The sequence below is a fragment of the Hipposideros armiger genome, unplaced genomic scaffold, assembly GCF_001890085.2.
Source record: "Hipposideros armiger isolate ML-2016 unplaced genomic scaffold, ASM189008v1 scaffold_264, whole genome shotgun sequence".
Taxonomy (NCBI): Eukaryota; Metazoa; Chordata; class Mammalia; order Chiroptera; family Hipposideridae; genus Hipposideros; species Hipposideros armiger.
In genome coordinates, this window is record NW_017731614.1 from 1119309 (window position 1) to 1135507 (window position 16199).

The 16199-nt window shown below is 42.5% G+C and overlaps 1 pseudogene; it reads left to right on the top strand.

Moving 5' to 3' along the window:
* The first annotated feature begins 1148 nt into the window (after positions 1-1148).
* LOC109390317 (transcription elongation factor A protein 1-like) lies at positions 1149-14744 on the top strand (annotated as a pseudogene).
* The last annotated feature ends 1455 nt before the right edge of the window (positions 14745-16199 follow it).

Sequence of the window (16199 nt, forward strand, 5' to 3'; positions counted from 1 at the left end):
ATATATATATATATATATATATATATATATATATATATATATAGTCATGAGACGTGGAGTATAATGTGGGAGTGGAGTCAAAGGAATTGTAATAGATATGTATGATATTGGTGGGGGAGTGGGGCAGCGGATTGGGAGAGGGGAATTGTCACTTCGAGGGGTAAAAAGTAGAACTATTACACTGTGTGGTACAGCTGAAACTAATTTTTAAAAATGTGTATTTCACAATAAAAAAATAGAACAAAGGCTCTGGAGTCAGACAGGTTGGAGTTTGTATCTTACCTCTTCCACTTAAGAGGAAAGCTACTTACATTCACTGGAGCTATTTCCTCTCTGCACGATGCACATGATGATACTATTGGCTTATTGTGAGGATTATCATATTTCCCCATGTATAAGATGCACCCTTTTTCAAAAAATTTGGGGTCTAAACACTGGGTGCGTCTTATACAGTGGTTGTAGTTTTTTAACTTGCATTTCCCGCAAGCGATGAGGAGTTGTATGAATTTTATGATGAATAAAACTTGAGTTCAATAACTTTATGTAATACATTTTTTTCAAATTTCGGGCCCCACAATTAAGGTACGTCTTATACATGGGAGCGTCTTATACATGGGGAAATACAGTAAATAAAATAATATATGTTAAGAGGCTTTAGAACACTGCCTGGACCATAGTAGATGGTCTTATAATATCTGGAGGTTATTTTTCCAACACATTGAGAAGTTAGGAGATTGGCGCTACAGGCACGGATTCACCTACTCAAATGGAGCCATTAAAGAACCAGGTAAATCTTTCCTTCCTTCTCTTCCATCATCTCCATTGCATTGCCTATTGGTGTTTAAGATTGTTGCCTCTTTGTTACAAGATGGTTGCTGTGGCTCTAGCCATCATACCACCTTCAAAGTTAGAAGGCAAGAATGGCCACAGTTAGTCTTTCCCAGAAGCCCTCTGGCACGTTTCCATCATGCACAACTGGGTCAAAGGCTCACCCCAAGACAGGGACTACCTTCTCTAAAATTGAGAGATCTGTACCCTGTCCCTGAATAAGATCAGGGTTCTCTCAGTAGGAAGGGAAGCATACCTGGGAAGGGAGCCATAGTGTCTGTTATACTCAGTAGGCACCTCTCTTTGGACAATGATCATTCTCCATCTTTATTACAGTTTCATCTCCCTTCCTACACTGTGGGCTTGCTGAGGGAGGTTCCATTCCCAGCACCTTTGTGTCTCCACAGGACCGAGCACAGCACCTGTAAGCAGTAAGAGCCCGGTCACCATTTGTGGCTGTGGGATGGATGGACCACCTCAGAGCCATTGTTCACTTACAGCAGACAAGGATTCTGACTTGGGAATCTCCCTGGGAAATCTGAGTTCTACGTGTGACAGTGACATAACACTGAGATGCCACTTTCTGCTCCTACCCTCTGGAGCTTAGAATCTCTTCTCTTGACAGTAGGAATCACACTCTCCCTGACCCTTCCCCCATTTCTCTTTCTTATGCTTACCCTTGGGAACCCTGTGCCTGGGTGCGTTTGGGTTAACCTGGGACCTGGGAATGAGTCACCCTGTCAGATATAATTGGAGAGAAGGAAGTTTTGCCTGCGAGGGGCTGACTGTCTCCTAAGCAGTCTGCTTGGGGATGGGAGAGGCCAGGCTGTGTACTGCTTCTGGGAGGCACCAGAGTCTTCAATTGACATGTGAATGAGTGACCTTCAACGGCTGTATCAGAGGCAGCTATTAGGCTGGAGGACAAGACCATCCCCCCACCGCCCCAATGGTACCACTGAGCTGTGAACTGGTGACACAAAAGTTACCACCTTGGCTGCCGGCTTGGTTTGTGAGGAAGGGCCTAGGCCCAGGCCTGCAGTGCTGTGCTCGCTGAGCACCTGAGGTCGTGTCCTGCTGTTGCCTCTGCCCCAGCTTCACCCATATCCCATCCCAAACGGGCAGGGCACAGTGAAGACCTGCTGGAGCCATGGAGGACGAGGTGGCCCGCATTGCCAAGAAGATGGACAAGATGGTGCAGAAGAAGAACGCGACTGGAGCATTGGATTTGCTGAAGGAGCTTAAGAATATTCCCATGACTCTGGAATTATGACAGTCCACAAGAATTGGAATGTCAGTAAATGCTATTCGCAAGCAGAGTACAGATGAAGAAGTTACATCTTTAGCAAAGTCTCTCATCAAATCCTGGAAAAAGTTATTAGATGGACCATCAACTGATAAAGATCCTGAAGAAAAAAAAAAGATACTGCAATTACATCACAGAATAGCCCTGAAGCAAGAGAAGAAAGTAGCTCCAGTGGTAAGGTAAGCAGCAGAAAGAATGAGACAAATGCTCGAGATACTTACGTGTCATCTTTTCCTCGGGCGCCAAGCACGTCTGATGCTGTATGGTTCAAGTGTAGGGAGATGCTGGTTAAAGTGCAGGGAGATGCTTGCTGCTGCTCTTCGAACAGATGACAACATCGCCATTGGAACTGATGAGGAAGAATTAGGATCTCAGATTGAGGAAGCTATATATCAAGAAATAAGGAATACAAACATGAAATACAAAAATAGAGTACGAAGTAGAATATCAAATCTTAAGGATGCAAAGAATCCAAATTTAAGGAAAAACGTACTGTGTGGGAATATTCCTCCTGATTTATTTGCTAGAATGACGGCAGAGGAAATGCCTAGTAATGAGCTCAAAGAGATGCAGAAAAACTTGACCAAAGGAGCTATTAGAGAGCATCATGTGGCCAAGACAGGTGGAACCCTGACTGACTTATTCACATGTGGCAAATGTAAAAAGAAGAACTGTACTTATACACAGGTACAAAACTCGTAGTGCTGATGAACCGATGACAACATTTGTTGTCTGTAATGAATGTGGAAATTGATGGAAGTTCTGTTGCATTGGAAGTATTGGCAAAATGTCTGAACCACTGAGAAAATGGATTTTTTAATTAGCTTTAAAACTAGGCCAAGGAACTTGTTTTTCTGCAAATTAGATTTTTAAAGTGACATACATCCTTGGATTAGTCTTTGTTTTTTGACATAGCATCCTTCCTTAAATGCCTTCTGTAGTTTCAGATCAATAGGGAGACTACGTAATAATTGTATGGTATCAGTTTCAAAATTTTTTTTCATTTTTATAGATAATTGATATTAAATTTTTATCAATTAAACTTTTGGCGATTTATTTTTACCTTTTTTTCTTTTTAAAGGAAAATATACGTTAACTTTTTTACAGTCCGAAATATAAACAGTAAAAATGTTTATTCTTATCAACACCTAAATAAAAATTACATTTTTCCTATATTGGCATGCACCTGCAAATATTAATGGAGGAGAGAGGTAACATAATTACAAGTTTATCAGATGTGGTATGTATTCAAATAATACTTGACCAGCTTATCTAAATTGTACATAATATTTGAACTAGCATATGAAATTGATTTTGATTATTATATTCACAAGTCTGGGATCATTAGATATTATTTTGCATTTGTAACTAACCGTGACCATCATTTATTGTAATTTCTTGTACATGTTTATTACTTGTTCTTAATAGACTTTACTTTTGGAAACATGACCTGAGTTTGTTGAAATCAGTTTGGTTTTGTTGTTTATTTACCTGTTTGATTTTATAGTGTATTTTAGTTTTGCAGAACACTGTTTAGGCTTTCATAAATTCCAGCACAGGCAAAGAATGAAAGCAGACAAATTTTTTCCCTTTATAGGAAAACATACTGGGAAGAAAATGTTAGCATTTTAGCATAGTGTAGTTATTATAAGCAGTTCATAACTCGATTTTGATTTGGAAATCTATATTTACCAAGGATTAAGTTTAAGGGTTATATAAATCTTTCTGTATGGAGGTTGATAGAAAATATTTTTGTCCTGAGTTGAATTTGCTGACTTTATCTGTTAAACAATGAATGAGGCTATTGAACAAATGGAATATGTGGCCTATCTTAGAACCGTATGATTAAGTTTTACTTTTTGTTTACGTGTGTACCATTTCTTCTGTTAGGAATAAGAAGAAATGATTTTCACATAGGTTCCTTAGGGTACACTTGCTGTTGTATATCTTAGAGGCCACTGTTACAAAGTCCACATTTTATCATACTAACTCTGTGTTCTATCAAACACCTACAGAAAGATCTCAGTACATGCTTTACACTCCCTTTTGCTCACATTTTCCTGTTTCTTACTGGAAATAGTTTGATGTAATACAGAAGACAACTTATTTTTTTTAAGATTTTTATTGGGGAATTGGGGGATGGGAACAGTGCTGGGGAATTGGGGGAAGGGGAACAGACAAGTTGCTGTCCTTTTGTTCTTCAGTCTAGTTGTGGAGGACGTTGCTTCACTGGCCCAAGTTGGCACCATCATTGCGCTCTTCCCAGGCTAGGCACATCAGTCGCCAGCTTCTGGACGGCCACTCACAGCAGCTGCTGGCCGCTCACGCTGGCTGCTGGCCACACATGGTAACCCATGGCAACCCACTGCCACAGGGGCTGCAGCCTACGCCGTCGCAGGCGACTCACGGCAGCCCAGCTCCAGGTTGAGCTGTTGTTCAGCATCTTAGCTGTGGAGGGCAGTGTCACTGGCCCTCATATGTGGGATCTGAACCGGGGACCTCTGGCATCCCAAGCCAGTTCTTAACCATCGTGCCACTCGGCCGGCCCCAGAAGACAACTTCTTAAGGTCCATGTTAAGACCCCATATATAAACAGTTGTCCCAGCACTATCATTCACAGATGATTTGTCAATTCACAGATTAACCTTTTCTTTTATCATTTAAAAAATGAAGTGCATTTTTGAAAGAATGAATTTTAAGAAGAACAGAATTAAAATTGTCCCACTTTTAAATTAAGTGACCATTTTAATATTTGTAATTCAATAAAGTTTCTTGTTATTAAAAAAAAAAAGTTACCACCTTAACTTCCACAGGAGCAACTGGTTAATACTGTATTTCCCCATGTATAAGACGCACCTTAATTTGGGGGATCAAAATTTGAAAAAAAAATGTACTACATAAAGTTATTGAACTCAAGTTTTATTCATCATAAAATTCATACAACTCCTCATCACTGTCAAAACTCCCAACCATTAATGCTTGTCCTCATCTGTGCCTGATGACGAAATCACTGTCTTCATATAGTGCCTCATCCTCAGTTTCATCTATGGCATTTGAAATCTACAACCACTGTATACGACACACCCAGTTTTTAGACCCCAGAATTTTCGAAACAGGGTGCGTTTTATACATGGGGAAATACAGTAAGTCTTTGCCACGTCAAACAGTGTGTCTCCCCTTCGAGGTGGTATAGGAAGTGGCCCAGGCCCTGTGTTTCCATCTCAGCTGCAAATGATGTTGTCCACAAAACCATGAAATGAAGATATGGATCGGTGGGCCCTGCACTTGGCTCTAGCTCATTTTCCAATTGTCTGCAGTTCTTGTAACTTCTTTGGCTCCACCTCCCATGCTGCCCTCCTTCATTCATAAGAGTCAGGAGATTGGGCGCTGTGGTGATAACACATTTGGGTGAGCAGAATATCAGTTTATATGCCATATTATGGGTCACCAAAATTCAAAATACTAAAATATAAGAAAATACAATAAGCACTAAAACCAAAATAGAGGCCATTTTACTTTTTTCTTGATAAAGCAGAGGGCACTTCCTGAGTTTTTGGTGGGACCCGACTCTGGCCAGGAGGAGCCCCCACCAGCCAGGGCATCACAGCTTGTGGGGAGGTTCTGGTTATTGGAAGTTGGTGGTCTGCAGTCTGGATCACCGGGAATTAGGTTAAGCAGTCAGTCTTCTCTCTTTCAAGGTCGCTTGAGAAATAGCACCACCCTGTCCCTCTTGAGTTTCAGAGGGCTAGAGGACACCTGATGCCTGGCCTCTGTTGGGCTCATTTTAAGAACTGCTGTTTGCATGAGCCCACTTCACCCTGTGGCCTTGGCCCTGGGTCTACTAAAATGTTCTGGATGTGGAGGGCAGAAAACTTCATCACCACATTTCAGGCAAGCTTTCGGCGCCATCCCTTCCCTCTGTGTCCTGCCACACACATAGCAATGGTGTCTAGGGTGGTTAAGACAGAGCCTGACACCGCTTAGGGCTTGTCAACAGTGTCCTGTTCCTCAGCATCATTCAAGGCTGCCGTTGCCCCTCCCCCCACAGAAGAAGGGCCTGGTCTGATCAGGCATGTGGCAGCATCCTTCTGGGACACAGTGTCAGCTCCCGGGCGTTGTTTCAGAGCTCGATTTCCAGCTGGTGTGGTCAGATGGGCTGGAGAGGGCCTGTCCTTCTCTGTAGTCACCCCCTTCTCTCCCTAGAAGACCAGGAGGTGATCAGACCCACGTTAATAAAGGAATTCCTTTTTGAATCGCTTCCAGTAGTTTGCCATCCATCTCTATATGAGGATCTCAGCTAAGCTGGGCCCTATGGGGCCCTGTTTTTATTACAGTTTTAGAGAGAGTGGCTACTAGTTTTCACATGCCTTCATTTTTCCACATTTCTACAGTCTTCTCTGTCTACATTGTGAGCATTTTGGAGGCTCTCCACTGCCCCACCTTTATCCCCAGTCTGAACTGGCACATAACAGATGCTCAATAAATGGTTGTTGAATTGATAAATTTAGCTGGGGATAGTAAAAAATTAAAAATAGAGTTACCATATAATCCATCAATTTCACTTCTGGATATATACCTGTGATATTGTGATTCATAAAAAAACCCCTACATTATATCTTCAACCATTTCTATCTAACACAGGTCTTCTAAAACCCTAGGAATTTCCTTTGTGGTGAGAGAGACAAAAGTGTCTCTTGTTATGTTAATGAAGTGACCTTTGGACCCCACCTAAGGTTGGGAGCTGGTTGTCATGGAAACAAACCATGTGATTTGAGGGTTGGAATTTTAGTCCCACTACTTTTTTTAAATTTTACTTTTTAAAAAAAATTTTCAATTACACTTGACATTCAATATTATATTAGTTTCAGGTATACAGTATAGTGGTTAGACATTTATGTAACTTACCAAGTGATGTCTCCCATTAATTTAGTACCCGTATGACACCATACAGTTATTACAATATTATTGACTATGTCCCTTATTCTGTACTTTACATCCCTTTGACTACTTTGTAACTGCCAATTTTTACTCCTTAATCCATTTATCTTTTTTACCCAGCCTCTACTCCCCTCCCATCTGGCATCCATCAGTTTGTTCTCTGTATCTATGAGTTTGTTTCTGTTTTGTTCGTTCATTTATTTTGTTTTTTAGAGCCCACATGGTAAGTGGAATCATATGGTATTTGTCTTTTTATCTGAATTATGTTGCTTAGCATAATACCCTCTAGGTCCATCTATGTTGTTGCAAATGATAAGATTTCTTTTTTTTTTATGACCGAGTAATATTCCAATGTGTACATGTACCACTTCTTTTTTTTTTTTTTTTTTAGCTAAGCCATCCTGCTACCTGTTGGCAGCTCAGCGGCTGCTCAGCTCGGGTTGGACTCAAACCGCTGTTGCTCAGAGCTCAAACTCTTGAGCAAGCTCTTAACCAACTGAGCCACTCGGCCGGCCCTTACCACCTCTTCTTTAAACAATCTTCTATCAATGGACACTTAGGTTGTTATCATATCTTGGCTGTTGTAAATCATGCTGCAATGAACATGAGGATGCATATATCTTTTTGAATTAGTATTTTGGGCTTCTTTGGATAAATACCCAGAAGTGGAATTGCTGGGTCATATGTTAATTCTATTTTTAATTTTTAGGAACCTCCATACTGTTCTCCATAGTGGGGACACCAATTTGCAATCCCACCAACAGTGCATGAGGGTTCCCTGTTCTCCACACCCTGGCCAACATTTAATGTTCCTTGATTTATTGATGAAAACCATTTTGACGGTGTGAAGTGATAGCTCATTGTGTTTTTACTTGCATTTCTTTGATAATTAGTGACATTGAGCATCTTTTCATATGTCTATTGGCCATCTGTATGTCCTCTTTGGAGAAATGTCTATTCAGGTCCTCTGCCCATTTTTTAATTGGGTTGTTTGGGGGGGTTTTGGTGTTAATTTGTATGAGTTCTTCATAAACTTTGGGTATTAACCCCTTATCAGATGTATCATTGGAAAATATCTTTCCCCACTCCGTAATTTATCTTTCCATTTAGTTAATAGTTTTCTTTGTTGTGCAAAACCTTTTTAGTTTGATATAGTCCCATGTGTTTATTTTTTCTTTTATTTCCCTTGCCCAAAAAGATATATCCCCAAAACATATTACTAAGAACAATATCAAAGAACTTACTGTCTATGTTTTCTTCTAGGAGTTTTATGGTTTTAGGGCTTACATTTAAATCTTTAATCTATTTTGAGTTTATTTTTTGCGTATAGTGTAAGAAAGTTGTCTAGTTTCATTTTTTGCATGTATCTGTCCAGTTTTTTCTATTGTATATTCTTGCCTCCTTTGTCATAGATTAATTGACCATATAGGCATGGGTTTATTTCTGGGCTCTCTATTCTGTTCCATTGATCTATGTGTCTGTTTTTATGCCAGTGTCATACTGTTTTGATTACTACAGCCTTGTAGTATCATTTGATATCAGGTATTGTGATACCTCCAGCTTTGTTCTTCTTTTTCAAGATTGCTGTAGTTATTCAGGGTCTTTGTGGTTCCATATAAATTTTAGGATGACTTGTTCTAGTTCTGTGAAAAATGCCATTGGTAATTTGATAGGGATTGTATTGAATCTGTAGATTGCCTTAGGTAGTATGGACATTTTAACAATGTTAATTCTTTCTATCCATGAGCACAGCATATGCTTCCATTTATTTGTATCTTCTTCAGTTTTTTTCTTCAGTTTCTTATAATTTTCTGAGTACAGGTTTTTTATCTCCTTGGTTAAATTTATTCCTAGGTATTTTGTTATTTTTTAAATGCAATTGTAAATGAGTTTTTTTTAAATTTCTCTTTCTGATAGTTCATTATTGATGTATAAAAATGGAACCAATTTCTGAATATTAATTTTGTTACTTGCTACTTGACTGAATTTACTTATCTGTTCTAATAGTGTTTTGGTGGCTTCTTTAGGGTCCTCTATATATACGAGGTGTGATAAAAAAATAGGATGAATGTTTAAATTTTAAAAATTTATTATAATAAAAGACACATTGCCATTAATCCCTCTCAAAATACTCTCCCTCACTTTGAACACACTTACCTCATCATCCTTGCCACTTTCTGGAAGTCCTCTTTCGTGAGTGTCTTTACTTAATCCTCTATCATGACAATGCCCCTTGTCACACATGACTTCTGGTACAGCAATTTCTGTCAAATAAAAACATTAAGGTGTGTCCTCATCCGTCTTATTCACCAAATCTGGCACCGTGTGACTTCTGACTCTTCCCCAAAGTCAAAATGATTCAAAACATCAAGGCAGCCACGACAGCACAACTAAAGACGCTCACAAAAGAGGACTCTCAGAACTGCTTCAAGAAGTGGCAAGAATGATGAGATAAGGGTGTTCGAAGTGAGGGGGAGTATTTTGAGGGGGATTAATGGCAATGTGTCTTTTACCGTAATGATTTTTTTTTTAAGATTTTTTATTGGGGAATTGGGGGAAGGGGAACAGACAAGTTGCTGTCCTTTTGTTCTTCAGTCTAGTTGTGGAGGACGTTGCTTCACTGGCCCAAGTTGGCACCATCATTGCGCTCTTCCCGGGCGAGGCAGATCACTCGCCGGCTTCTGGACGGCCGCTGCTGGCCGCTCACGCTGGCTGCTGGCTACACACGGTAGCCCATGGCAACCCACTGCCACAGGGGCTGCAGCCTACCCATCGCTGGTGACTCACGGCAGCCCAGCTCCAGGTTGAGCTGTTGTTCAGCATCTTAGCTGTAGAGGGCAGTGTCACTGGCCCTCATATGTGGGATCTGAACCGGGGCCCTCTGGCATCCCAAGCCAGCTCTTAACCAACTCGGCCGGCCCTGTAATAATTTTTTTATTTAAACATTCACTGTAATTTTTTATCACACCTCATAGTATCATGCCACATGCAAACGATGACAGTTTTACTTCTTCCTTTCCAATTTGGATGACGTTTATTTCTTTTCTTGTCTGATAGCTGTGGCTAGCTAGAACTCCCAACAATATGTTGAATAAAAGTGGTGAAAGTGGACATCCTTGTCTTATTCCTGATATTAAGAAAAATGCTTTTAGCTTTTCACTGTTGAGTATGATGGTAGTTGTGGGATTTTCATATATGGCCTTTATTATTTTGAGGTTTGTTCCCTCTATTCCCACTTTGCTGAGAGTTTTTATCATAAATGGATGCTTTTTGTCAAATGCTTTTCCTTCATCTATTGATATGATTTTTACCCTTTATTTTGTTTATTTTTGTTTCACTCCTTGACCTCCAGGGATGGGAGAAGGGCTGGAGGTTGGATCACATGCCAGTGGCCAATGAGTTAGTCAATCATGCCTAGGTAATGAAGCCTCCATACAAATCCCAAAACATGGGGTTCAGAGAGCTTCCCAGTTGATGAACATGTGGAGATTCAGGAAGAGTAGTGTGCCCAGAGACAGCATGGAAATTCTGTGCACTTTCCTACATACCATGCCCTATGCATCTCTTCCATCTGGCTGTCCTTGAGTTAGATCCTTTAAAAATAAACTGGTCATTTAGTAAGTAAAATGTTTTTCTGAGTTCATGTGTCACCTTAGAAAATTAATTGAACCCAGGGAGTGGGTTGTGGGAACCTCCAATCTGTAGCCTATAGGTCAGAAGCCCAGGTGACAACCTGGACTTATGATTAAAGTATGAAGGGTGGGCTGGGGTGGGGGAAACAGTCTTGTAGGACTGAGCCTGTGAAGGAGAAGGTGAAGACCTATGGGATCTGACACTGTTTCTGAGTAGATAGTGTCAGAACTGAGTTGAATGGTAGGACACCCAGCTAGTGACAGAGAATTGCTTGTTGGTGTGGGGAGACTGCTCCTCCCCGACATTGGAATTTGGTCCAGGAACACAAAAGCATTGAAAGTAGGAACACAAACAAACATTTGTACACTCATGTTCAGAGCAGCATTATTCACAATAGCCAAAAGGTGGAAGCCAGCTATGTCCATCGATGGATGAATGGATAAACAAAGTGGTATGTCCATACAATGGAATATTATTTGGCCTTAAAAGGAAGGAAATTCTGACACATGGATGAATCTTGAAGATATTATGCTAAATGAAATAAGCCAGTCACAAAACACCAAATATTGTGTGATTCCACTTATATGAGGGCTTTAGAGTGGTCAAATTCATAGAGACAGAAAGTAGAATGGGGGTTGTCAGGGGCTGGGGGAGGAGAGAACAGGGAATTAGTGTTTAAGGGGATAGAGTCTCAGTTTTGCAAAATGAACAATGTTCTGAAGATGGATGATGGTGATAGCAGCGTAACAATCTAAATATATTTAATGCTGCTAAACTGTATGCATAGAAATGGTTTAAATTATACATTTTATGTTATGTAAATTTTACCACTATCAAAAATTAAATTAATTTTAAAAATTAACCAGGTATTTCTAAATGCCACATTGTTTTGGTGCTGCTTTATGTAAAGTGTTCAATATGATACAAAACATGACAGGAAAAGATTCATCTTACTGACTTGTAAATGGGCTTAAGGTAGAAGAAGCCTTGCTATTTCAGTCTTGTCCAAAGTGCCTTAGCCCACCTGCTTGCTGGTAGGATGCCCCAAATGCAAGCAAAGCACTAGGATCTCTTCTACTGCTCAAGGGGGCCAAAGTGGGAATTTGGTGAGCCTGACTATAATGGCTGTGATAGGAACACACGAGCATCTCACGCTGGTGCTTGACAAAGCTGCCAGCGCCTTGGCTCGCATCACCAGGTCCTATGAGGTGAAGAGATACTTTGCTTTGGTTCAGTGCAATCCCCCCACGGAAAGAGACTAGAAGGACCACAAAAATCTGCTCCCCATGCCCACAGCTAGCCATATATTCTCTTTGACTTATGTCCGCAGGAACAAAATAAACAGAGGTTTAGGGAAAACAGTCAAAATGAGGAGGAGGGAGGTGGGTGCTAACCTGGACAGGATTCACTGCTGCAGGAGGTCCTTTTGGAGTAGAAATCCTCGCCCTGCACTTTCCTCATTCAGCCTTGAAGTCGCAAACAGCCCCTTGGCCGGGGTCCTAATGAGCTTCTGATGAGCACAGCCTGCTTTTTTGACACAGAAAACACAATTAGACATGCACAAGTGGCCTGTGAAATGCCATGCTAGGCGCTGGGCACTTCACTCTCTGAGAGATCAACCCCAGACTTTCTTGGGAAAACATTGCTTGGGCTTTTTAGGGGTGGTAATGGCTAAATTAAACAGAGAGAGAACATTGTGTTTGGGTTTGCAGCCCTCGGCTATTGCCAGACCACCAGAGCAGCCAGAGAGAAGGGGGTGTGAGTGTTTCAAGGTAAAGAAACTGGAGGAAAACATGTTGGTGCTAAGATGAAAGTCCCACCTTCAGCAGCCTGTGACTTTGGGAAAGTTACCATTTCTTAAGTTCTCAGTCTTGTCGCCTGTAAAATGAAGATAATAATAGAAACCTCACTTCCCCTGGCATGGAGATTAAATGAGATATTGCAGATAAAGCACTTGGCCCGAGGCCTGCAGCATACTTAGGACTCATTCAACAGTGGCTATTATTAAAAGAACAAGCTTTCTGTGTTTTAGTGCATTTCAGAAGGCATTTTCAGATGTTTGTTTGTGAATGTCCCTGGAGAAGCAGGCTGCGGAAACAAAGACACAACTTTGCCCCTGCTGAGCTCCAGGGCTGAAGGGACACCCAGAAAACCATTCTGGGCAGGGTCAGCTCGATGCTGGAATGCTTGAGGCAAACCAGGAAGCAGCTGAGGCTCACTTTCAGGTCTGTTCACTCTTAGTTTCTGTTAGCTTCTTTCCTTCGTGGTGGAGGAAGGGCTATATTTGTGGGCTGGAGACAGCAGGGCATGGATCACCGGTCCACTTAAGGTTATAATAAAGAAGTGAAACCCGCTCTGCCTTTGCTTGTTACTGCCTCAAAACCCATTATTTTCTAGTTATGGAGATGGAATTCCACATCAAATGAAGTGAAGCAAAGGTCAGCAAGCAAAACCCCAGAAAAAAGGACTGTTCATTGTCTCATGTAGCTGGAGAGAACAAAAATGGATCTACTAGTCAGGTGTTTCTCTCTCTCTTCCCTTTCCTTTCCCTTCTCTTCCCTTCCCTTCCCTTCCCTTCCCTTCGCTTTCCTTTCCTTCTTCATTCTCTGACAGCTTCAAGCATACACAGCACACCTTCAGCTCATGATTTCAGATTATAAGAGAGCATGTCTCCCAGAATCCATGTATTGAATTTTGTGGAGGGGTTCTGACGGCCTTGCTTGCTCATTTGCCCTTTCCTTGGACCAATAATTCTGGGAAGGGAAATAGGGCAGCACAGTTAGCCAGACCTGGGTCCCATGGGCACCCCTGCAGCCAGAGGATGGTGTGACCAGCAACCCTACAGGACCCACATGGGATAGATGAGGATGGACGGCAAACAAAACTATCTACACCAGGGAGTCTCCGTGGGTAGAAAATGTGAGTGGCTTCCAAACACTTGGATGAGAAGCTGAGCAGCCTCTATCCTGGCCCTTCACCTGACTGTGCTTAACATGGCTGGTCTGCTATACTTCGAAGGGTCAGCCTACTTCCTTGCATTGAAAAGCTGAGACGTTTCTAACTATTCTGGAATCAAACCACATGAGTGAGGATTAAGTGCTCCTGAGTGGGGCCAACCATACAGCACTGTGGTAGCAGCTCCAAGCCTTGTCTCCTGACTGATATATATGTCCTGGTGGAGTTCCCCCTGCCCCATCGAGTAGGTCTGACCTGGGAACCAACAAGATATTGCAGAAATGACTTCAAGGCGAAATCATAAGACATTGTGACCTCCGCCCTGCTTTCCTTGGATCGTTTTCTGGGGAAGCCAGTGCTATGGAGGAGTCCACGTGGTGAAGAACTAAGCCCACCCACCAACAGCCGGCACCCACTAGCCAGGCATGTGGGTGGGCCACCTTGGAAAAGCTCTCCAGCTCCAGCCCAGTCTTCAGAGGATGCAGCCCTGGCTGCACCCTCATGACCAACCCCAAGCCAGACCACCCAGCTAAGCCACTCCTGGTTTCCTGACCCACAGAAACTGTATGTGATAATAAATGTTCATCATCGTTTCAAGCCACTAAGTTTTGGGGTGATTTGTTACTCAGCAGTAGATAACTGATACAGGCAAGTTATGGTCTCCTCTTCACTTCACAGGGACAGAAAGATTCCCTGGACCATTTTCAAAGGACTTCTCCATGACCATATGAGTGACTGCTACAAAATTTAAAAGTCACAGTTTCACAAAAGGAATCATTCTAATACCACAGGGCTGCTCCTACCGTCTCAACACTGTGAGTGTACAGATTTTTAAAAGTCATGTTTACACTTGGACTTCTCCCCGCTGTACTAGACAAGGAAGGAGTCCAGATCCAAACAGGAAGGATACCTTCAGAGATTCACCACTTGTCTTCTGTATTTAGAGCAACTGTGACACTTGTCTTGGCTCTTTACAGCACAACTGTACAATTCCACTGATGACATGCAGCAAGAGTCCCTGGATTCCGAACCCAACAAGATCCTCCAGATGGGCTTCTGGTTGCAGCCTTGCTGCCCTGGCAAGTGAGCCAGTGTCTAAGGAAGTTCCATTATGAACCATTTGAACCAAGGAAATTGCACCGAGAGGTAGGCCCTCAAATGCCCTACTCCACCATGTTGACTCGAATCTCCCAGAGCACCTCCCACCCATCCCGTCTCCTGCTTGGCTCTCCAAGACCCCTGGTCATCTGAGCCCAGCCCTGCTTTTTCAGATGAGCCTCCTTCAGTCTCCTACAAACCCTCAATCACTTAGCTGTCAATGCCTGGGCCTCTCCCACAGAGAGCCTCGTGTGGGCTCTGATACACGCAGTCACTTGTGTGTCCTTTCCCACCCCTTGATAATCCAGACATAACCATCCATCATGAGCTCTGTTGGGAAACTTTCCAAAGTACTTTATCTCCCTTCTCTCCCATTGCAGGCCTCCAATAACCAAAAGAAATGCCACACAATTTAGTACTTGCTCAGCATACCAGCCAGCACTCCGCAAGTCACAGATAACCCGGCTCACACAGGGTCACATGACTCGGCTGGTTTTAGGCTCAGGGGTTGTCCTCAGGATCCCTTCTATCTTCTACTTTTCAGCTCTGGTTTCCTGGGAACAGTCCTGCCAGATGGAGCAAGGCAACGTGACTGACAACACCCCAGGGCCACGTGGGCCGGGAGAGGCACTTTCTCAAAGGAAATAGGACCACTAGGGAGACTCATCTGAAAAACAGCAGCAGTCCACTTCCATCAACACACATTGATATTCACTTTTACTGTCAGGTCCCATCCTGTCTCTCCAGGTGAGACTTAGACTCCTCAAGGTCAGAATCAATTTCTTACGCTCTCACAGCAGAGGATAAATAGAAATGATCCCCTCATCCTGTCTTTGCTTTCTTACTTTCTGTGATAGGGAGCTCATTACTTCAGGAAGTAATTCCTTTTGTGGAATTGGTCTCCTCTCTGTGACTGTCACCCCTGGGCCAGCTCTGCCTAATATCAAAGAGCATTAATCCCCAAACACCATGTTTCTTCTCCCTCCTTTCCTTCCCTTTTGCCTATAAGTCACCAACAGATGGGCTGGGTACTCAGGGCTACCATTGTGGGGGGATTGGAGGGGAGGGTCTGTGCTCTGTCCTTCTGGCATGGTACAGAGCTCCTTCACTCCAAACCACACCCAGCTGCCTTTGGGGGAAATTCTGCCATCTCATTTTTCTTTACCTAAAATAGCCACTTCCTTATTTTTTTATTTTTATTATTTTTTTAAGATTTTATAGGGGAATTGGGGGAGGGGAAAGTGCTGGGGAATCAGGGGGAAGGGCCACAGACAAGTTGCTGTCCTTTTGTTCTTCAGTCGAGTTGAGGAGGACGTTGCTTCACTGGCCCATGTTGGTGTTATCATTGCGCTCTTCCAGGGTGAGGCAGATTGGTTGCCAGCCTCTGGACAGCCGCTCACGGCGGCTCTTAGCAGCTCACACCGGCTGCCAGCCACACACAGTA